The 24433-nt window shown below is 37.3% G+C and overlaps 1 protein-coding gene across 8 annotated transcripts in view; it reads left to right on the top strand.

Moving 5' to 3' along the window:
* The first annotated feature begins 366 nt into the window (after positions 1–366).
* The window catches only part of PTPN13 (protein tyrosine phosphatase non-receptor type 13), a 204645-nt gene continuing 180578 nt past the window's right edge, over positions 367–24433 (top strand). For 6 of the 8 annotated variants that reach the window (XM_055313038.1, XM_055313035.1, XM_055313034.1 and 3 more), the window contains exon 1: positions 367–864. The gene's annotated coding sequence lies outside the window, so the exon portion shown is untranslated. The remainder of the gene's footprint in view (positions 865–24433) is intronic. The other 2 variants (XM_055313040.1, XM_055313039.1) reach the window with 1 other exon arrangement.

Below are 24433 nucleotides of genomic sequence, written 5' to 3'. Positions count from 1 at the left end.
TTGGAACGTGGGGGCGTGGGGGCGACCGGCTGCGCTTTCCACTTGGCCCGAAGTTAGGCGTCCACCCTGCAGGGGATGGGTACTTTGCAGCCCCGCGGTCAACCTGAGCGTCTGCTCGGCCAGAACCCGAAAAGCGAGGCCCTAGGCACCGGTTGTCATGGGAACCGGGGCGCCGGTCTCCGCGGCGACCAAGTCCCCCGGGAGGGGGCGGAGCCGGAGGCCGGGAGGGCCAATGGGCGGAGGGGAGCGCCGGGCGGCGGATCGCGGTCCTCCGGGAGCGGCGGAGGGCTTGAGTGACGGCGGCGGGGGCGGGGCCGGGGGCGGGGCCGGGGGCGGGGCCGGGGCCGGCGCGCTGCCTGCGGCGCAGCGGGGGCTGTGCTAGTAGCTGCGGCGGCCGTGGTGCGGCGAGGGTCCCACGCCATGCTCGCGGCCCCCGGCGCCCGTCCCGCTGGCGCGCCGCGCTCCCTAGCCCCCCGCTCCGCCTCGGCCCGGTCGGCAGCGCTCGGAGCCGGCTGCAGGAGCTGAGCCGTCCCGCGCCGGAGGCCGTCGCTGCGGAGGCTCTGGGAGGCGCGCCGAGCGCGGGAGGGCGGAGAGGGTAGTCCAGCGCTCCGGGGTCAGGTCAGGCGGCCGGCGGGGTCGCCGCGGAGGGGCGTTTCCGAGGCGTGGAGGAGAAGGAGATGCTGCTCCCCTTCCCCCCGTCCCCAGGCTCCTTCTTCGGCTCCTTCGGCCCACGCCCGCAGCAGCTCGGCGAAGCGGTGGTGGCTCTCGGCGCCCGAGGCTGCAGCCGGCGGCCCGCCCCGACGCCGCGTCCCCTCGGCCCTTGCTTCGCGCCGCAGTAGCCGGACCGGGTCTCCGGAAGACGCGGTAAGGACCGGAGCGGCCCGGGGCTCTGGCGTGCAGCTGCGGGGGTGCAAACCAAAGTGCACCGCGCTCCCTCTGCGCCGTCTCCCCCCGCCCCGCTCCTCTCTCGGCTTCTGCCCTGCCCCCCCCCCCCCCCCCCGGCCCGAGCCGACTCCTCTCTTGCCCTGCGGGAGAACGAGCTTTGCTTTGCTTTTCGTGGTGGGGTGGCCGGGACGGGGAAGGATGGGACGAACTTCCATTGTGCGTTAGGTGGATCCACCTTCCCCGCGGAGGAAGGCCGGATTCTTGGGGACGAAAGCCCCGAAGCGGGGGAGCAAGAGATTGGGAGGCAGCAGGGAGTGACATCGCCCCATCGTGCTGCTACGGGAAGGGATCCCGGAGTCTGTTTCCAATTTCTGTAAACGGCTGTGGACACGGTGTGGTCAGAGGCCGCCCAGAGGAATGTGTGTATGTAAGGGCTCAGAGCGGAGGGGGTGGGAAAGGAGGAAGACGGGCCGAGGGAGAGGCACTGCCTGATGCAAGCTCTTGCATTGCTTTTCTTCTCCTTGCCTCGGTTGAATCTCGCCACCCCCCTCCCACCCCGCCTTTGCTCTTTGCAGGATTCTTGGTACGGAAAGCCGGAAAGATAAGGCTTGCTAAAGTCGAGTAAGTTCTTACAAAGTTTCATTGCCCTGTGTTGCGAATGTATTGGAGAAGAGGGAATGGGGAGAAATATTGCCACTAAAATAGATTTGGAGCCATGCGGTTTTCATTGGCCTTACACGTATGATTGACACCTCCACACTCTTGCAGCTAATCTCTTCCGCAGCCTTGTGTCATGTTCGTTTAATTGCATCTTTGAAACAACAAACGCGGTGACTTCATAGGGAGCTGCCTGGAGCTGAGTTTACCTCTCGGAAAATGGGGCAATCGGGTTTGTTTTCAAGGCGGGGACCTAAACAAAATGTAGGACACCTGATCTGCGGTCTGAAGGGCACTCGTAACTAATAAGCGACACTTAAAAGTTTACATCTATAGACTTACCAAAGGATGGGAAAATAAAGGAAAGCCGCTGTAATATGAAACAAGTGTTGGTATTTTCTCAAATTCGTGGTGACTTGGGTTAGCAGGATCAAAGTGAACAAACTTGCATCACGCTCACTGGCTGCTTGTGGTCGTGCTTTGATAAGCATTGTTTCTCCTTTTAATATCATCAGCATTTTTTGTTAAGCTTATGCTTGTATTGATTCGGGAAACTCATACAGAGGCGAACTAACTGCTTTATCAACCAATCCTAAATTTATTTTACCTTTGCAGAATCACATTGTGTCCTAACTTTGATGTTCTGGAGGCTTTGTGGGAGTCTGTGTGGGGGAGAAGGTAGGATGGAAGCTGGAATTAAAGCTAGAAAAAATATCTCTGGTTAGTTATTAAGAAAAAATTAATTTGTAGTGACTTTGACTTTACAATTAGGGAATTGTAAAGTTGCACTAGACTTTTACCATTACTTAGGTTTGTCTTTTGAATTTACATTTGCCCCGCCAAAATGTTTACTTGGATGTAAGGCCTACTTAGTTTCCAGAGGGTGATTACTAGGTTCCAAAAATATTTATAAATAACTTTTTATGTCATGAGTAACATACACGTATTATTAAAAACCAATGTCAATTTAAGGGATGGATTTTGGCACTGTAATAGGGATCAGAAGTTGTAGAACTTAACATTATAATTTTCTGGAGGCCTATCCCCAATGAAGGAAGGGAATGTGGGAATTGGCTAATCAGTTGTTTCTGGGTAGATCATAGGTATCATTCTTTAATGAATGGAGCTTATGTATTCTTTATTATTAAGAAAAAGCATGCCAAGTTCTTACCTTATTCCACTTTTAATAGGCTAAGGGTTGGATGGGGGTGCATTGTAGCTTCACTTATAGCAATTGAACATATTTTTTCCAAGCTCATCCAATTGCCCAGCTCCAAACATACTGAAGGAAAGGACTACTGAGCTATTGCTACTGCTTCCTCTTTTTAAATAAGTATTCATGATTTTTAAAGAAATTAAGAATTTTTTTGTGGTATAATTAAATAGTAATTAATAGCATTTGAAATTGAAAAGAAACACTACCATACACCAAGCCAGTGCATTTAGGAGTTAATCTTGTCAATATATTCTTATTTTGGAATATGCTCTGGGAAGAAGTCTGTGCCATTAATTAGAACAGTGAGTTGAAGGTATTCTCCTTTCTAGCCTCTGATGGAAGTAAATGTGACTCGTGTTAATGTCACTTTACTTGGTAGGGGCCTTGTAAAGGAGAAAAGATACTGAGTCTCAGAAGGATTAGCGCTGATAGGTAGGTAGGGTGTAGGGGTCTGTTGTTCTGGATTTACCCTTTTTTCCCCCTCTCTCTCTGAGAAACTTTCTTCCTTAATTTGAAAATTAAGGTGGATTGAACAACTCAGGAACTGAGTTTTTAAAAGATTGCTTTTAATAGGTAAATTTTATGTAAGACTTTCAGTGACCTAGGTTAAAAAAAAGTTCCACACTCAGTATAAATATGTCATATCAAAACTGTGGTCTGTAAACTGCTCTGTGAGGAGTTCCAATAATAAAGGGGGTTAAATGAAAAAAAAAAATCCTTAAACCCCCTGTCTTATTCCTGTTTAGTTTTAGGCAGCTGTGAATAAGCATCTTGTTCTATCCTGTCCGAAGAATGTGTGACTATATCTAATAGCTTTTGAGGCAGTAGGAGACCAATTGTTTAAGTTCTTAGTGTAAAAGGCAGATACTCCTAAATGGTCTAGTCTAGAGGCTGGTATAGATTTGAACCTTAGACAAACCTGTTTTCCCCAGGGTTTGCTATCACCTACCTGGATAATACGGCAACAGGACTGGTTAAGCACCTATTTTAGTGTGTTTGCCTTATCCTGTGCTCCACCACTGAATCCTGTTCTTTCTTTTCCTTTTCCTTTTTTTTTTTTTTTTTTTTGTTTGATTCCAGTGTGAAAATTGACTAACAAATTTCCCTAGAGAGAATCTTTTGGCTGTAGAGTATGGACTGGATGTCTGATAAACAGGTGTCCAATTCTAGAGAATATCTTTAAATTTACTTTCCTCAATCTGTAAATAAATTAATCATAACTACCTCCCAAGGTATGTTGAGGATGAAATTAAATGATATACACAAAATTGGCAAAGGCAAGTTGAGACTCAATAGTTCATTTCGTTCCTTTCTAATCTCTTTTACATAATTGAATAACATACAGTGATAACAAAAATTTATGATTGTATTTCTGAGTGTTTAGAATGTGTAGCTCATATATAGCCCTCAGGTGTTTTGATTTGAATTTGGGTGGTCCAAGGCCCTCTTTGCTTACCAGCAAAGAAATGTCTTTAGTTGCACACTGTGTCTATGCTTAATAAAGAGTTTTTCATTTTCTTTCAAGTTTAGTAATAATGAACTCTGGCTGCATGTTAGAATCACCAGGGTAACTTTAAAAAGTTTTTATGCCCAGGACTCAACCCAAACCAATAAAGCCAGAAGCGTGGTGGGGGGAAGAGACCCAGGCATCCATATTTTTGGAGCTCCCTCAGAAATTACAACTTGGAGCAAACTTGTGAACCAATATTCTAGTCCTCTCTAGAAGATGAGTATAGAAAATTTGTCTCCATAAATGCAGCAACGTTTTCATGTTATGTCATAGTTCTTTCCTCTTCATAAATCACAAAAATTAAAAAAAAAACTATGTCTTAGAAGCATCTATGTATATGCTCATCTACAAGACTTTTACTATTTGAATCAGAATTTAGGGTACAAATTTACCCTCTACTTCTTTAGTGCTGCAGTGTCCAATGCTTAGTCCCAGACACATGTAGCTAAATTTACGTTAATTTCATTAGATGCAATTTAAGATTCAGTTTCTCATTCCCACTAATCATATTTGAAGTGCTCAGTAGCCACTTGTGGCTAGTAGCTGCTATATTGGGCAGCTCAGATATGGAACATTTCTGTAATCACAAAATTCTGTTATTACCTGAAGAGTTTTTAAAATTTTTTAACTTTTTATTATAGTATACTTGATATACTACCTAAAGGTTTTGAAATTTATATTCCATTTTCTCAACATCTGAAATGGGTGTGTATATTCATTTTCTTCAGATTTATACTTTAAAATATATACTTTTTGATAGTTTTTTCTAATGCAGAGAAATACCATGTATTTGATGCTTATATTACATCTTTTCCCAATCTGCTATACCTAGTTATAAGGTTTTCCTTTTCAAAGTTAACTGAGAGGTGGAACTTCAATGTATTTGTGTGTATTATTTGTATCTGTATGCCCTGAATCTAACCAATGGCTTAATTTCTCGTGTACTACAACAGTTTCAAGTCAGGAAATAGAGAAAGTCATCATTTCCTTGCAAGTGTTGGAATTCGCTTCAAGGTTTTTCTATCTGGTGAAGGTGTTTTTGGTTTTTTTTTCTTTTAATTATGGAGGCTCTTAGTTGTCATATTATATGATTGAATTTTCCATTAGAAAATGATCATATTAGTTCTAACATAAACATAACATGAGAGACTTTATTTTTTCCCACTAGGGAAAGCATCCCCTTCAACACAAAATGAGGTTCCTAAACAATTTGAGGTGGTTGGAAGCTAATAGATGTCATGAGTTGTATTGGTGTTTACCATTTGTTAACTACTGTAGCACAGCTTAGAAGAAACTGTACCATATGTGTAGTCCCTCTGACTTGTATACCCTCTCCCCTAACATCTAAAATATCAGTTTTCTTTATTGGTTTAGGGTGTTCTGAGTAGACACGGAAACACATTATTTTAAATTAAAAGTTTTTTTTTTTCTTTTTCTATTGGTAGATGGTACTTTTTTTTTTTTAACATAAACACATGCTTTTCTTTTTTTACCTACTCAGATCAGACAAGTTGCATCCAGAATAATGAGTTATTTTGTTGAAAGGATGCCTGATGGAATATTTTGTGTACATTATCATTTTCATGTTTTGATGTTTTCCCACTTAGATCTAATGTAGCCTGTGGAACAAAAATGAAACTTTCGTGTTGAATAACTTAAAGTTAGAATTTATATAACTTGGGAATGTGGTAGAAATATTCAAAGTTGGTGTTTTTGTTTGTTTGTTTTGGATTTTTTTGGAAGAAAGATAGAGCCTAGGCATTTTTTTAAAATAAGGGAACTCTTAAGAAATTTAGTTTCTCTCAGCACTGCTAAGTATTACACGTTTTTTTTCTAGAAAAGTGTAATTTTTAAAATAAACATTTAAACTATTAAGAGATGATTATATTAGGTCTTAGTGTGGTCAGATATCTCTTCTGGAGAAAATAATGTAATTCAGTTTTGAAGTAAAAAATAATCAGTATTTTGGTACAGGAATTTCCCTTATTGTAATGTTCTGATTTATTCCCGCCTCAGTGTCTTTCATATTCTTGACCTGTCCTGAGATGTAATTTTATGGAATTATTTGAACATAGTATTAATTCACTCTTCACCCAATCTGTTTTAATTTTATTCTGATGCTAGTATCTATACTTAAAGGTATGAGTGTCAGACAGTGTTTCAAATGTAATATATTGCCGTTTTCTAAGTATTGTGTGAAAATCTACCAAAGCTAAAATAGATCCTTATAGCTGTACTTCATGAAAGCTAGAATAGGTGTTTTGTTCAAACAAAAAACAAAACAAAACCCTGATAATTAAAGTGTATATAAATATAGGGACACCTGGGTGGCTCAGCGATTGAAAGTCTGCCTTTGGCTCAGGGCCTGATCCTGGATTCCCCAGGATCGAGTCCCATATCGGGTTCCTTGCATGGAACCTGCTTCTCCTCCCTCTGCCTATGTCTCTGCTCTTTTTCTATGTTTCTCATGAATAAATAAAATCTTAAAAAAAAAGTATATAAATAGAAACTTTAATTCAGGAATGATCAATTATCAAGTCTGATAGATATAACTGTATTGCCGATATTTATCATTCAGTTCAGTTCAATCAGAACTTTGAAATTCTGGCACTGCTTTTAGATGTATACAAATTATTAGCAAAAAGGAAATGTGCTATTACACAGTACCAGGAATACTATTACTTCAGTTATAATTCAAGTCAACATACCCTCCACCACTCATATGATACAATTCTTAGAATGAAAAATCTAGACTGTATTCTCCATTATTAAAATTTAATAGGAATTTCCTTTAATCCTTAAATAAAAGGAAGCATCTTAGTGTGGCCACATAATATATCATTCTCACGGTGTAACTGATGAACACCATGCTCAGTTATGTTTTTAAGTAAGATTACAACTGACTCTTTCTCAGTGTTTATGTTAATACATCAAGACTTCTAACTTCAAAGGAATTTTAAGATTGTATTGAGATACCACAGTTTAAATGAAAAATGAGTAATACTGTTCTTCCAACTAAATGGATTAAAAAAAAAATCACTGTTGGTGAGCCAAGCTAGCTGTTTTTCTAGTGACTGTATTGATGAATCTGGACCAATCTGACTACATTCTAATGCCCAGTTCCCTTTTTAATTGTCCTTTATTCAGTAAATACACATTGAATTCCTGTTCTCTGCCACACCCTCTACAAGGCACTGGTACACAGAACGACACAGTTCTAAGACAACAGATAAGTGGAATAGTCTATGGCCACATAGTTTTAATTACTCAAATTCATGCCAACTAAGTCCATCTATTGACAGGATATATTGACCTAGAACAGCTGTGAAGATAAAATTAAACAACATGTAAAATTGCTTTGTAAGGGCAGCCCTGGTGGCTCAGCGGTTTAGTGCTGCTTCAGCCCAGGGCCTGATCCTGGAGACCCGGGATCGAGTCCCATGTCGGGCTCCCTGTGTGGAGCCTGCTTCTCCTCCCTCTGCCTATGTCTCTGCCTCTCTCTCTGTGTGTCTCTCATGAATAAATAAAATCTTTTTAAAAAAATTGCTTTGTAAAACTTTATAAACATATAAACATATGGATACCTTGTTTTTAGATACAGGTGTGCATGGTGTTGAGCATTCCTGTTTGATTTAGAGAGAATAGCATGGGATTTAGCACATAAACCCTGGGGCTAGTTTGCTTAGGTTTTGATTTCTATCATTTAGTTTGTCTAAGTTTCTTTTTTCTTTTCTTTTTTTTTTTTTAAGATTTTTATTTATTTATTCATGAGAGATACAGAAAGAGGGAGAAGCAGAGTATATTTAAATGTACATGTTCACAGTCTCACACAGTTATTAGCTAATATTGTAAATTTTTTTAGAAATTGTTGCTGTGCTCCTGAGAGTGTTGTAGGGCATAAACTAAAATTGCTTAGAATGTATTTATGGGCATACTTCCCAACTAATACTATGAACACTTTTAGAACCTTGGGGAGCCTGCTTCTCCCTCTGCCCATGTCTCTGCCCCTCTCTCTGTGTCTCTCATGAATAAATAAATAAAATCTTTGAAGAAAATAAAAAAAGGAGCGCTGATATGGGAAATGCTGCCTGAGATATTCTTTGTGTTTGCTCCATCCAAGACCACTGCAATGAATTATTTGTTCTGCTTTTTACAATTAGAAATTGCATTGGATTGCTAGTACAAGAGACCTAAATACTGTGTACAAGGTACAGTGGCCTAAAGAAGATAGGGATTTATTTTTCTCTGACATAATATTCCAGAGCAAGTATGGGAGTTTCAGGACATGGCAGTGAACTCAGATATCTTTTTTCTTCTCCACCTCCTTAGTGAATGGCCTTCATCCTCAAGATGGTCTGTGGTCGCAAAATGACTACCAGCATTCTATTCAAAATGTATTGTCTTTCCAGGCAGGCAGAATATGGAAGAAATGGGGAAAATGGCAGAAAAGGTGTGCCTTTCAGATAAGTCAGATACTTTCAAAAAGTTTTTTTTGAAAGCCCTACCTAGTGACTTCTATTTATACTGGCCACCCATACTTGCAAGGGAAGCAGGGAGTTCTAGTCTTTTGCTGGATAACTTGGCTATCCCAAAACTAATTAAGTAGAATAAATATTGAGGATTCAATTATTGTTGCCAGAGTTCTTAACATCTGATCTCCATTTGTTTCCAGTTTAGTGGAATTTCGTTGTAGTATGCAAAGATAAATTATAGATCATATGCTAGGTTTTTTGGGGGATGGGAGGGAGCTTGGTTTTATTGACTTGCCAATTGATATTTAACCATAAATAATGCTAATGAAAGTGTCTTGACCTGGAAGATATTTAAGAAACGGGATTTATTCTCTGTGCAGGCTGGATCATGGCCATTAAAATTATTTGGTACTTTTATAGTTTGTATTGTTTGATACTTAATTTCTTGTAATAATATGCCTAATATGTCTTCACACAATTTTTTAAAAATTAGTATTTGACTTATTGACATTTTAAATTGAGTTATGGTTGACCTTTAGCAAAACAGAGTTAATGTATTCATTTTTTATAAGTTTTTAGCTTTTGTGAAAACTATAGGTTGTGTTATGATTTATTCACATTCAGACATACATTAGGAAGCAGTGTAGTAGAAAGAACACAGAGTTTAAATTTAGGTAATCTTTGATTTGCATTTAGCTCTTTTAGTAATTAGAGGCATTTGGGATAAGACTTTTTTTTTAAGATTGATTGATTGATTCATTCATTCATTCATGAGAGATGCAGGCTGAGAGAGAGGCAGAGACATAGGCAGAGGGAGAAGCAGGCTCCTCACACCGAGCCGGATGCGGGACTCCATCCCAGATCCCAGGATCACAACCTGAGCTGAAGGCAGGCACCCAACCACTGAGCCACCCAGGTGTCCCTGGGATAAGAAATTTAATCTTGGGGAAAAAAAAATAAATTTAATCTTGGGTCTGATCTGTAAAATGGATATAGTAATACTTACCTCATAAGGTTCTGTGAATTTTATTCCTGAGTTATTACACGTACAAAATGATTGGGTCCAGTGAATCAGCTTACAAGAATTCTTTACCTTTTCACTTCCTGCTTCAGCTGTATATGTATTGGGGAAATACCAGCCAGAAATATGACTAATAATCATGAGACAAAAGTATGAGACAAAGCATTTATCATCCAAATTTTAGCCTCTCTAGTATATGTTGTCTTGATTAGGTTATTGACTATGCCTTGGTTATCAGATTGTTTTTTTTATGTAAGATGTTTTTATTTTATTATTTATTATTAAATTTATGATATTTATTATATTACTTATTATTGTTGTTTTTTTTTAAAGATTTATTTATTTATTTATTTTAGAGAGAGAGAAAGAGTGAGGGAGATAGAATCTCAAGCAGATTCCATGCTAAGTGAGGAGCCTGTTGCAGAGCTTGATCTCACAACCCAACATGACCTGAGCCAAAACCAAGGGTTGGGTGCCTGATTGCCCCACCCAGGTGCCTCTATGTAAGATCTTTATAGACATAGTAGCTACATATAGGTGGTGTTAAGGCTAAATTGATTGACATTTTAAAGGAAATAAAGTGAGCAAACCTGTCATATCCCTTTGAATATGTGGAAAATATGGAAATTGGTAGAAAAGAATACCTACAGGATTGTTTGAGTATAGTTAAAATAACCACAATTAAAAATGTTTTATAAGTAATATAAATTTATTTTTGTTTTGAATGTCTTGGTTTTTGTCTAAATAAGTAATAGGGGCACTGGGAAGCTCAGTCAGCTGAATGCCTTTGGCTCAGTTCATAATCCCCGACCCACATAGGGCTTCTGCTCAGTCGGAAGTCTGCTTCTCCTTCTGTTCTTCACCACCTCCCCCCCCCCCCCCGCTTGTGCTCTCTCTTTTTCTCTCTTTCTTACTCCCTCTCTCAAGTAAATAAAAAGAATCTTACAAAAGAAAAAAAAGCAAAAACAAATTATACAGCTGTAAAGTATTTGACTATTCTGTGTTCAGAATTTTTTTCTGTATTTTGAGAAATATTGAAAAATAAAAGGAAAATAGTTCCTATCAAAAAACTTAAAATAGGGGATCCCTGGGTGGCTCAGTGGTTTAGTGCCTGCCTTCAGCCCAGGGCATAGTCCTGGAGATCCGGGATCCAGTCCCACATTGGGCTCCCTGCATGGAGCCTGCTTCTCCCTCTGCCTATGTCTCTGCCTCTCTCTCTGTGTCTCTCATAAATAAATAAAATCTAAAAAAAAAAAAAAAAAACCAAAAAAACTTAAAATCTAGGTTTAAAAAAAATGCAGACAGGAAACCCTTATATATATTAGAAAACAGTGAATAAATACAAGAAAACTGTTAAGGAAGAAAGTGTGGCTTGATTCTATCAGAATTCACGTAGGGGCTAGAGCCTGACACTGTTTTGAAGATCTTCTTAGATGTCTGGGACTGAGCATGGTGTTACCAACGAATAAAAGATTTGAGTGAGTAGATTCAGAAGAGGCGGTTTTTAAGAAGCACTGAAGATGGCCTGTGAAAGTGAGGGAAGTATTGGGACAGGGAAGGAAGTATAAAGAGTTAAAGAGCTGGGGAAGTGCAATGCTAAAGAAGTGCATTTAGGAGGGTCTGTCAGGGAATATACGACCTTTTGGTGCCAAGGTGCCAAGGTGCCGGATGCCGCAGGGAGCCAAAGAAAGATGACTGAAGAAAAGTAGAAGGAAAAGAATGGTATGATCAATAGAATGTTATTACCTTCAAAAGCAGCACTTTACTGATAAGGAGGGGAATAGGAAGGAAATTGAAAGGGAGGATAGGGGATCCCTGGGTGGCGCAGCGGTTTGGCGCCTGCCTTTGGCCCGGGGCGCGATCCTGGAGACCCGGGATCGAATCCCACGTCGGGCTCCCGGTGCATGGAGCCTGCTTCTCCCTCTGCCTGTGTCTCTGCCTCTCTCTCTCTCTCTCTGTAACTATCATAAATAAATAAAAATAATTAAAAAAAAGAATCAGTTTCAAATTTAGAAGGCATCTATTAAAAAAAATGAAATGGAGGATAGCATTTGGTGGCAAAACAGGTGATATTTGGATGATCTAGAAGATTTCATAGGTCAGAAAAAAAATTATTTTTAAGACATGATGGTAAAATGACAGATTCTAAAGGAAGTGATACCAGAAAAAGTGAAACAGTAATTTCCTTTTGTGAGGCTCTGGATGGGAAGGAATGAGCCTTAGGTAGAATTGTTAGCATTAGTCACAGGAGAGCAACTTTTCTGTAAGGTTGAAGGCAAAGCTATGAAGACAGATGTAGGCCTGTTGATGCATAGACACGAAAATAAGATTGTGTAGAATTCCCACTTAATGCTATTATCTTAAGAAAGTGCTGTCAGAAGGAGCAAGATTACCTGCTTTTAAGTATGATTTTTGGGTAGTGGTGAAGAATTTGAAGTTTGAGGAGAGAGGCAAAGTTCAGATAGAAATCATCATTGCTGGGAAAGTAATGGGATATTGATAAAATATTTATAGGCCAGGGCACCTGGGTGGTTCAGTGGTTGAGCGTCTGCCTTCAGCTCAGGGCATGATCCTGGGGTCCTGGGATCGAATTCAGCATCAGGCTCCCCACAGGGAGCCTGCTTCTCCCCCTGCCTGTGTCTCTGCCTCTCTCTCTATGTCTCTCATGAATAAATAAATAAAATCTTTTTAAAAAAAGGATTTATAGGCCCTGTCTTTTTGAAGTTGAATAATTTGAACAGTGATTGCCTAAATCCATGTTGACAGAAAATGGAAAGTAAGTGTAAGGATTATTGTATGGTCAAATAGAATATGAAGCCTAGAATAATGAGGAAACTTCACTGAAGCTAGGAGGAGGATTGTGTTAAATGGGAAGTAATTTTTCTTATTTCTTACTGAGCTAAGTCAACTATGGATGGAAATATATTTATCATTTGTTGCTGTCTACCACTTTAACAAGACAAGCTGACAAAAAAAGATCTTGACTTTAAAGTATGTTTGATGTTCAATTGAAAATGCTTTGTAGTTTAGTTACTGCTTGGTTCATTTAATCTGGGATTGGGAATTATATTTATAACATTTTTTTAAAGATTTTATTTATTTATTCATGAGAGACACAGGCAGAGGGAGAAGCTGGTTCGAGTTCCGTGGGACTCGATCCCAGGTCTCTAGGATCACGCTCAGGGCCGAAGGCGCTAAACCGCTGAGCCACCTGGGCTGCCTGGGAATTATATTTAAAATTAGCTATCTAAACTATAAATTCAGAAAAAGTGTTTAAAATAAAAATCTCATGCACCTGAGTAGCTCAGTTGTTTAAGCGCCTGCCTTTGGCTCAGGTCATGATCCTGGGGTCCTGGGACTGAGTCCCGCATTGGGTTCCCTGCTTGGTGAGAAAGTCTTTTTCTCCCTCTACCCCTTCCCCTTGCCTCATGTTCTGTCTCTTTCTCTCTCTCAAATAAATAAATAAAATCTTAAAAAAATAAATAAAAATAAATAAGAATCTCATCCTGTTTAGTGTTCTGCTATAGTAGTTGGGTTATGTTATTTGCCACTAGTGTGACTGTCCTGTCTTTTTTTTTTTTTTTTTAAGATTTTATTTATTTATTCATGAGAGACAGAGAGAGAGAGAGAGGCAGAGGGAGAAGCAGGCTCCATGCAGGGAGTCTGATGTGGGCTCGATCCTCTGACTCCAGGATCACATCCTGGGCCAAAGGCAGGCGCTAAACTGCTGAGCCACTCAGGGATCCCCTCCTGTCAGCTTTTATACTTAATTATTATGATTATAGTTATCAGTAGGATTCAAAACTTAAAATTAATTGGGAATGTTGTCTGCAAATTGCCTTTGCTACAAAAGATTTTTTAATCCTCTTCTTAGAAGTTAGCATTATACTTGGCAGATAGCAACTCCTAAAACGTTTTGAAATAAACCCTTCTTTCCATTTTTAATTCAGATAAATGTTTTATCTACTATATCAAATGTGATATAGAAGTATAATTTAAAAATATATTTTGTATTTTACCAACTCAGGACTGGCTTTAGTCTTTAATTTCTGAACAGCATAATACTAAATCTCTTGGCTATTTACAAATAGTTGGTGGATTGCCAAAAGTCACCTAGTTGATTGTTAAGTAATAACAAAAGTCAATGTAGGCCTGTAAAAATAGTATCTTATCTGGCTAAATGGCCTAACGGATTGTCATCATCTTGACTAATAAAGTGTGCATAGTGGTGGCTGGTGCACTTTCCTTTTCTACTGCTTTTTTATATTACCAAATAGCTATAAGGGAAAAAAAAACCTAGGAGAATTAATGTCACTCTAGCTTATAAATTACTCCCACTTCACTTAGCATCCTTTATGTATATTTGACCTTTCATCATGTGAAAAAGAATTTATTGTGTCTGAAGAAAAAGTTTTTTTTAAAAAAATATTTATTTATTTGAGAGAGAGCATGAGTGGAAGGAGAGGGAGAAGCAGACTCTCCACTGAGCAGGGAGCCTGATGCAGTGCTGGACGCCAGGACCCTGAGATCACGACCTGAGCAGATGCTTAACTGATTGAATCACCTAGGCACCTTAAAAGGAGAAATATTTTAATGGTATATCGTATAAACAGTGAAATTCATTTCTTATGATTCCATTAAAACTATTATTTAACCTTTAAAAATTATTTAAATCCTCTTTTGCTATCTTAATGAGGGACTTTACAAAAATTTTCATATCTCTATATTTTGACAATTAGCTTTTTAGACTGAACAGTATTTTAAAACTTAACTGCACAATATAGCAATTTGTAAATATGCATCTGTGCCATCATAATTTGTAGATTAAGCCAATAATTTACACACAGATCATATATATATATGATGTCTTTGAAACCACCAAAACATTGAAAACTGGAAACACTTAAATGACATAAAGCTGTTTGTGTATTTACTACATGCTAGGCACTATCTTAAGAATCAGATGCATAGAATATTATTTATTTTTATAACAATCCTGTGAGATGGATGCTATTATTCTTATGTTATAGATGAGAAAATTAAGGCTTAGACTTAATGAGTTGTCATAGGTCACACTGCTAGCTAGCTGGTAGTGGAACGGGGATTTTGAATCTGTTTGGCTCGAATTAATGATCTTATCTGTAGCTTCTCATGTGAGTCGTATCTTTTAAAATGAACAATATCAAGGAAGGGTAAGAAATTACCTCAGTTTGCATAGAAAATGTGTAAGAGAACTCCCTTGTCTATTTTGGAATTTAAATTTATGAAATTGTTCATGAGCTTTTTAACAGTCATTCCTGGAATGGTAGTGTATTTTCCTTTCAGCTTTCTTTCCCTTGGGTCTCCTTCTAACCTGTGGTCTTCATAGCAATCAAGTTCCTATAAACTGTTGAGTAAAGTAAAACTAATGAAGTGTCTTCTTGGGGCACCTGAGTGGCTCAGGTCAGAATCTCAGGGTCTTGGGATGAAGCCCCACATCAGGCTCCCTGCTAGTTGGGAAGCTTCTCCTCTTCCCTCTCCCTCTGCCTCTCCTCCTGCTGTTCTCTCTCTGTCAAATAAAAAAATAAAATCTTAAAGTGTCCTTTTGAGAATCTTTTTTTTTTTTTTAAGATTTTATTTATTTATTCATGAGGGACACAGAGAGAGAGAGACACAGACACAGGCAGAGGGAGAAGCAGGCTCCATGCAGGGAGCTTGACGTGGGACTGGATCCTGGGTCTCCAGGATCACACCCTAGGCCAAAGGTGGCACTAATTTGCTGAGCCACCTTGGCTGCCCCTTGAAAATCTTTTAAAAACGTTTAAATGCTCATCACAGCATTTTTGTAATAGTATAAAATTGGAAACAACGTAAGTAGCTTACAGAGGAGGAATGAATTATTCTGAATTCTTACAATGGAACTTTGTGATCATCAAAAATTTGGTTAAAAAGAGGTTGTTTATAACACGGAAATATGTTGGGATGCCAGGATAGCTCAGTGGTGGAGCGTGTGCCTTCAGCTCAGGGCATGATCCCAGGTCCAAGGATCAAATCACACATTGGGCTCCCTGTGAGGAGCCTGTTTCTCCCTCTGCCTATTTCTCTCCCTCTCTCTCTCTGTCTCTCATGAATAAATAAATAAGATCTTTAAAAAACAGTCAAACAAACAAAGGTCATGGAAATATGTTAAATAGAAAAAAAGATAAAACATAGTAAAGCATGATTAAAACCATAGTTTTTATTTTGCTTTATTTTTTATGAAAACTCTCATTTTTTCTTACATAATTTAGAGAATGTGCATTGCTCATTAAATGAAAATAGAGAAGCTAGTCTTATGTATTTAAAATTAGTAGAAATTGTTTTTAAATGTATTTAACATTATCTTTAATTGTAGTCTGATTAACATAAATCTTTAGAGTCTGATTTAAAATAAAACACCTTTTTTGAGATATAATTTTATTTAATTTCATATATTTTTAAAAGTATTTATTTAAATTCCAGTTAGTTAATATATAGTGTTATATTAGTTTCAGGTGTACAATATGATTCAACACAGACAATACCGAGTGCTCATCCCTTAATCCCAATTACCCATTCAGCCCATCCCCCATCCCCTTCCACTCTGGTAACCATGAGTTTGTTCTCTATAATTAAGAGTCTGTTTCTTGGTTTGCCTCTTTTTTTTCCCCCTCCGAAGACTCGTTTTTGTTGTTATTGTTGTTGTTACTTAAATTCCACACAAGAGTAAAATCATATGCTTTTTGTCTTTCTCCGACTTACTCATTTAGCATTATACTCTAGCTCCATCCATGTTGCAAATGACAAGATTTCATTTTTTTATGGCTTATATTCCAGTGTGTGTCTGTGTGTGTGTATTTGTGTGTTTATCTGTTCATCAGTCGATGGACACTTGGGCTGTTTCCATAATTAGGCTGTTATAGATAATGCTGCTATAAATAGAGTACATGTATCCCTTTGAATTAGTAGTTTTGTATTCTTTGGGTAAATACAAAAAGAATACAAATATGAAAGCTTGAATTTTAGAAAAGACCAGAAAGAACCAAAAATATCTAAATGGTGATATGTAAGGGAAAACCAACCTGTTTTAGGAGTTGAAAGATTAGGTTTTGAAGAGCTATGACATATAGAATTGTTTTGTTGAGAAACAGATTATATTTTACGTGAAATTTTTTTTTTATATTGAAAAGGCTTACTTATTATAATGCATCATATTTTTTTAGCCAATGCTTTAGACAATTAGAAGATGTATTTGAGGGTAGGTTATTGATTTACAAGGATGTTTAGATAATAATAATAACATACACACTTATAAAGTATACTGTTTCATGTAGTAAAAGTTTAATTCCTCAAAGCAGCCTTAAGGTAGATACTACTATTATCTTCATTTTTACTAGTAAGGAAACAGAGGTTTGCCCAAAGTAATATAGACAGTTAAATGGGAGAGGCAGCATTATGACTCTTGTCAGTGTGGTCCCTTAAGCCTGTTTACGTTTTAATAGTGAGAATTATGTATAACTTTTAGTTCAGGGTTAGAAGTAATGATCTTATTAAGGTATGGTGATTAAGAATACTCTGACCAACTCTTTATTCCATTCTTAGTGCATTTAAAAATTGTCTTTTGGTTTAGTTGACAGCTGTTATTTACAGAGCCCCAAACTGTTGGTGACTGCTAACAAAGTTTCTTTTCTTCTCCTCTGAATCAGCTCTTTCAGTAGGCCTACATGCTTTCTTTGTGGTGGTGTAAAAAGTATCTGATAGGAGAGCTCCAAAAGTTTCTAAACTTTAGTTTATCATGTGGTTTTAAAATCATTCACAATATAATTGGCTGACACATTCTTGTTTAGAGAAGTGGAGTTTGTATCCAGAAGTCTTTTGAGACAGAAAGTTAAAATCACTTATTAACCGTTTCCCATAACTTCTTTCACATATATATTTTTCTTTCTACTATTTTTTTTGCACTTAAAAGTTGTATAGTGTTCTCATGCAAATAATTTCAGTGATCATGTAGTTCTTTTGTTAAGTAAAGTTTTGTTGCCCTGTGAAGGGAATGAGTCATACAGACTTGAATTTCATTATAGCAGGTAAAGATTGCTTTTAAAACATCTATATTGTCATCTTTCTATTCCTATCTCCAGGTCCCTTCCCTGTCCCTTCATTTTTAGTAATGCCTCCAAAGCCAGGAGGAAACATTAATAAATGATGTGCCAAACTGATATTTTAGTCTTTCTTAATGTGAAACATGTACCATTTTAATATGCTAAAAATCTATTTGATTTTGAAAAGAATTTTTACAAATAAAGTTTTCCTTTTTTATATAATAGTATGCTCCATTTTTCTGCTTTTCTTATTTTTCATCAACCATTTCTCACACTTTTGAACTGTTAATCCTCATTTTTTATTAGTAGTTAAAAATTTGTTACAGTAAAGCAAACTTGAATGTCTTATCACTAGTAATGCTGTTTTGTTTAAGTTGGAAATTTTCTTTTAACTGAGGTTGATAAATATTGGGTACAGCTGAAGGATCATTTTACAGTTGGAAGTGGAAGTTAGACCCCTATTTCAGTTCTCTTAAAAAGTGCTGAGGTACAAGGAAACCCTAATATATAGATATTTTTGGAGTATAGAAATTTGAGGTATAGCACTTTTTTAAAAACATGCTTGTTTATCTAGTTTTCTTGGTGGAGGCATGAATACTGAAGACTAAATACAGAGTTGCTTTTATTGTGTACCTAAAGTTCACATTTTTTTCCTGCTTAAGTAGAGTATATTGGGAGGAAATTGTACCAGAGCATAATTTTTCAGTAACATTGTTTTAGCTCTTTTTAATTTACTTCCTTTTATGTGTACCTTTTGAAACATAGGCTAAAGGTAGGGTGGATTATGGTTTCCAAATGTGAGCTATGTCTGAATTACCTATGAATTTGTTAAAAATAAACTTTTTGGGAAACCTAGACCCCCAGGAACCTACGGTTTAAAGTGTGCCCCAGGTGTAGCTTTCCTACAATTGGTAGAAAATAAGTACTCAAAAAGAAAAAAAAAAAAAAGAAAGAAAAAAAAGAAAATAAGTACTCTTTTTAATGTATCTTTCTGGGAGTCCTGTCTCCCTTTCAAAAAAAAAATTTAGTAATGCTTTTATATGTTTGTTTTCTAAGTTAAAAAAAGTGGGTTAATTTTGGACATTATTATACATACCTCCAATCAGATGACCTAAATACCTATAAAGGCAAGAAAGTCCAAGGGTGGTTTAGGGAGAGGGGAAAGCAGTGGTGATGGAAACTGACACTGTAGTGAACTAAAGGGCTGAGTATCTAGCTAAAGGAGACATCTGCTACCCATCTTGAGTGCTACCACATCTTTTTCCCCAAGATTTTTATATGAAATCTTTCTGATTCATGAATCTTCCAATTTATAATTATTGGCCACCAAATAACACAAAATAACACTTTTGTAGAATATGTGTAGCCATTACTCCGTCGGCCGTATACAACATGCCTGCAGGCCAAATAAAGCCCATAGGCCACAGGTGTAAATTCCCTGTAGGAATTATCTTAACTACCTTACACTTGCATGAACTTGCCGTATTTGGTTTTGACATTTATTAAGGGATAATCATAATGCTTCAAACTATCTGGTTTGATTAATATTTCACCTTGGCATATTAGGTAAACATTGGATTTTTGTGTAGGAAGAAAGAAAAGAAAAAGACTATTTTCTAAAATAAATAGAAGACAAAGTTTGATGTGCAAACATATTAGAGATTTTTGGTTTCTGTGATTTTTCTTAGAAAAATTTTATTTTCAGTCCCTTCTCAAGGTCTGCAATTCTTCCTTTTTCCTGCCTCCACATTCAGTATCTCCCTGCTCCTCCCATGAATGTTCTTTTCATTCGCAAACATTATAAAAGAAGAAAAATCCTTCTTACAGAAACACTGTAGAATGAAAATCACTTTGTGACTTACTTAGCTGCACAAACTTCTAGACATTCTTCCCCATACCATTAAAATTCCTTAGCCTTAGTACTATTTCTTTGAAATGTGCTTTTAAACAGAAGAATGACTGCCTTTAAGGCAGTTAGTGAAAAGACCCACACAGAAACAATCTAAAGAGTCAGCCTCATAACCATGTAAGATTTGACCCCAATCCATCAGGGATGATTGAACTGAGATGCCATTTACAATGATTCAGTACAGAGAAATAAACATAATAAGCTAGTGAAACTTAGACTTCTAGCCAAGAAAGAGTAACAGGGATGGATGAGTCTTACCCTCCTGCCGATGACAAAAAAAAAAAAAAAAAAAAAGATGGACAAAATTTGTGAAACAATTTTTAAGATGTTGGACATCAAATAGTGATACTCCTGAAAGATGGAAACAAGGTGAGCCTTATTATTGCTCAGCTTACTATCTTGAGAGAGTTTCTGGGCTGTGGTACAAGATATGGGAAGCCAGTAGAGAATGGTAACCTCCTTGGATTCAGGAGTTGTTGCTGAAAAGACTAGGAAAACTGAGCAGCTAGAATTAACAGAACAGAGCAAGGGAGGGGGAAGAGCAGCACAGAGAGAGAACCCCAAAGACCAACAAAGGGTCTCCTTCAAGTATTCAGCTGGGTACCTAAAAGGAAAGGTATGTGAGGAAACTTCCTGCATGGAGAAGAACTACACAAAAGAATTAGAGGAAAGAGTACTTGTGTATTCCAGTAGGGTCAGGAATAGTCCCTGTTCCCACAAAGTAGACTGGAAAACCTCAAGATTCATGGGGTACTAGGTGGAGTGCACAAAATAATCATGTTCCAGTAGTGAGGAATAATTAGACCTAGACTGAGTGTTACTCTGGACCAGCCTAACAAATCTTAAAAGCTATACCCAAAAGGATCAAATTTCTAAGTTTTCAAGTAATTTAACTTCATTCCTGAGCAAACTCATGAATATTTATAAACATTCAGCATCCAATGAAGAATTTCCAGGCATGCAAATAAGCAGGAAAATAAGACCCATAAGGAGAAGATAAATCATTTAAACTGACTCTAAACTGATACAGAAGTTAGAATCAGCAGATAAGTGCATTAAAATAGTTTTTTTTTAGTAATAATTCCATATGTACAAAAGTTTAGTAGGAACAGAACTTCTAAAGATGAAGACTATAATGTCAGATGAAAAATATAGAGGGGATGGGATTAATGGCAGATTAAGCTTGGTAAAAGGAAATATTAGTGAACTTGAAGACACACCAGTATAAATGATTCAAAATGAAACACGTAAAAGAATTTTAAAATGAACAGAACATCTATGATTTGGGATAACTTCAAGTGACCCACTATACATGAAATTTTGATCCCTAAAAGAGAAGAGAAAGAAGACCTGATGAAAAAAAAGTCTAATTAATATTGGCTGAAACTTTTCCAGATTTTATGAAAGCTGTAAACAGATTCAGAATCTCAATGAACACCAGCATGAAAATTTTCCAAGGCACATCATATTCATATTGTTCAAAATCTGTGGTAAGGAGAAAATCTTAAAGTTAGCCAAAGAAAAAATAAGGATGAGAGTATATTTCTTGTCAGAAATGATGCAAGCAAGAATACAGTACATCAACATCTTTACGGAAACTGTCAACCTGGATCTCTGCCCAATGAAAATCTTTGAAAAATGAGGTGAAATAAAGACTTTTTCAGAGATGTAATAGCTGAAAGAATTCATCACTCACAGATCTGCTCTACAAGAAATGAAGTCCTTTAGACAGATGAGAAGTGATACCAAATGGATCTACACAGTGAACTGAAGAACACTGGAAGTGCAAACTACAATCATAATATATACCCTATTTTTCTTACTTAAGTGTCTTTATTATTTTTTAAAGATTTTATTTATTCATGAGAGATACAGAGAGAAAGAGATGCAGAGACACAGGCAGAGGGAGAAGCAGGCTCCACGTAGGGAGCCCAATGTGGGACTCAATCCTGGGTCTCCAGGATCACATCCTGGGCCGCAGGCAGTGCTAAACCGCTGCACCACCGGAGCTGCCCTATTTAAGTGTCTTTAAAAGGTAATTGATGAAAGGCTGACACAAGTAGATTAATAAGCCCACTTAAAAAAATCCCAAAATGCAATGATGAAATAATAATGGATGACATTTTGACCACTTACCAAGGAGTTTTACCTATTACGTTTGATTTAATCTATCTAGCAACCCTATAATTAAGTACCATTATTGTTTTTCTATTATAAATGAAGAAAGTAAGTTCTAGGAAGGTGAAATAACTTTTTAAGATTACATAACTGTAAATGGAGGAGCTGAGACTTAAATTCATTCTGCCAGACTTTTAACTAAAGCTTAGGTACTTTGTGATTTTTCTGCAGTGCCTTTCCAAGGAAGGAGGAAATATATATTATCAAGGAGGAACTATTACAGAACAGGTGAATATAGTGCAAAGAGATCAAAAGTTAAGGAGGTAGGAATAAAGGGGAGTTAGCAGACAGCTTGGCAGATGTCATTAATTCCTCACATGTATCAGATTATTTCCAGTTGAATGGTCAAGACCATCCAAGTTGGCACTTTTAACACTAATAGTTTTTAGATAAAAAATTTATGCAGATGTGAGAGCCAAGGAATCTAAGTCTCTATTTCTAACTTTACATAGTTCAGAATATGCTTTCTGGAGTTATGGAAGGGGGAAAAACATATTTTTCTATCCCAGGGAAGTGATGAGCCTCTATCATCAGGGAACCAACCCTTGAATTGCTTCAACCAGTTCTCACTAAATACTTGGACTACAGACCTAAATAATTTAACAATTTTTCTCTTTCATTTTTAAAAAGCAGTTATAATATTTATCACTTTACTTACAAGATCAGCTAAATGGTAGAAAAAGTTTAAATTTGGGTACCCTGGCTTGTGCTAATAACAACAATATTGAAATCACATGGGAATGGTTTTAAAAAATACCTATAGGTAAAGATTGTTATTTTTGGTACTTACATTTTCTTATGTGCAATAAACTTTAAAAAAATAATTGACTTTAAACAAAAATAACAATGTAGTATGGGGTTATAATATGTAAAAATGAAATGCATGGTAATATCACAAATTGGGAGGAGAGTAATGGAAATACACAAATGTAGATTCTTATATTTTTGATATATTACTTGACAGGCTATGGATAAGTTAAAGATATGCGATACAAATCCTTTATCAATGATAAAATAACAACAAAGAATTACAGCTAAAAGCCAACAAAAGAGATAAAATGGTATCCTAAAAAATATTAATAATCCAAACAGAAAAAAAGGGGTAGATAGGCAAAAAAACCCCAATAAAATCCAATTATATCAATAATGGCATTTAATGTAAATTATTTAAAACCTCCAATTAAATAGCAGAACTTGTCAGATTGGATTAAAAAATTAAGGCCCAACTATATGCAAGAAAAGATGTAGCATGTTCACTAAACTAATTGAAAGAAAACTGGCTATATTAATAACGGACAAAGTTGATCTGAGGACAAAGAATTTTACCAGGTTGAAAAAATACTGTTTTATAATGGCAGTGAGTTTAATATATCAAGAAGATGTAACAAGTCTAAACATTTATGCACCTAATAGAACTTCAGAATACACAAAGCAGAAAGAGAGCTGTGAGAGAAATTGAGAAATCCACAATTATAGTTGGAGATTTCAATATGTTTCTCTCAATAAATGACAGAATAAGTAGAAAGTCAATAAGGTATAATACTTTAATATCACAATCAACTAAGATGGCATTTATACAACATTTATAACATTTATACAACACTTCACACAACAACAACAGAATACACATTCTCTTACAGTGCATACAGTATATTCACCAAGTTCATATCCTGGACCATAAAAGAAGTTTTATCCTTTTTATTTATTTATTTATTCTTAAGATTTCATTTATTTAATTGAGAGAGAGCAGAAAGGGGGGAGAGGCAGAAGGAGAGGGAGAAGCAGACTCCCTGCTGAGTAGGGGGCCCTACACAAGCTTGATCTCAGGACCCTAGGATCATGACCTAAGCTAAAGGCAGATGCTTAACCTACTGAGCCACCCAGGCATCCCCATAAAAAAAAGTTTTAATGCATTTAAATGTATTCAGGTTGAAACAAAGCATCTCTGGAAAATCCTCAGGTATTTGAAAACTAAATGACACTTCTAAAGAACCCATGGCTCAAAGAGGAAATGAGAAAATATATTGTTCTGGATACAAATATCAACATATGTCGGGGGATCCCTGGGTGGCGCAGCGGTTTAGCGCCTGCCTTTGGCCCAGGGCGCGATCCTGGAGACCCGGGATCGAATCCCGCATCAGGCTCCCGGTGCATGGAGCCTGCTTCTCCCTCTGCCTATGTCTCTGCCTCTCTCTCTCTCTCACTGTGTGCCTATCATAAATAAATAAAATAAAAAAAAATAAAAAAATTTACAAATATCAACATATGTCAAAATGTGTGGGGTGTAAGCTCCTAAAGCAAGACTTAGGGGAAATTTTAAAGCACTAAATGGCCAATGGTAGAAAAAGTCTCAAACCAGCCTTCACCTAGAAAAAGGAACAAAGTGGTAAGTAGAAGAAAGAATAAAGATCAGAGAAGATAACAAACAGAAAACAAGAAAAAAAATAAAAAGATTAATGAAACATGAAATTACTTGTTTGAGAAGAGCT

The sequence above is a fragment of the Nyctereutes procyonoides genome, unplaced genomic scaffold (genome assembly GCF_905146905.1).
Source record: "Nyctereutes procyonoides isolate TBG_1078 unplaced genomic scaffold, NYPRO_anot_genome, whole genome shotgun sequence".
In the NCBI taxonomy this organism is placed as follows: domain Eukaryota; kingdom Metazoa; phylum Chordata; class Mammalia; order Carnivora; family Canidae; genus Nyctereutes; species Nyctereutes procyonoides.
Note: the sequence above shows the minus strand (reverse complement) of the source record. Positions and strands in the feature narration are given on the sequence as shown.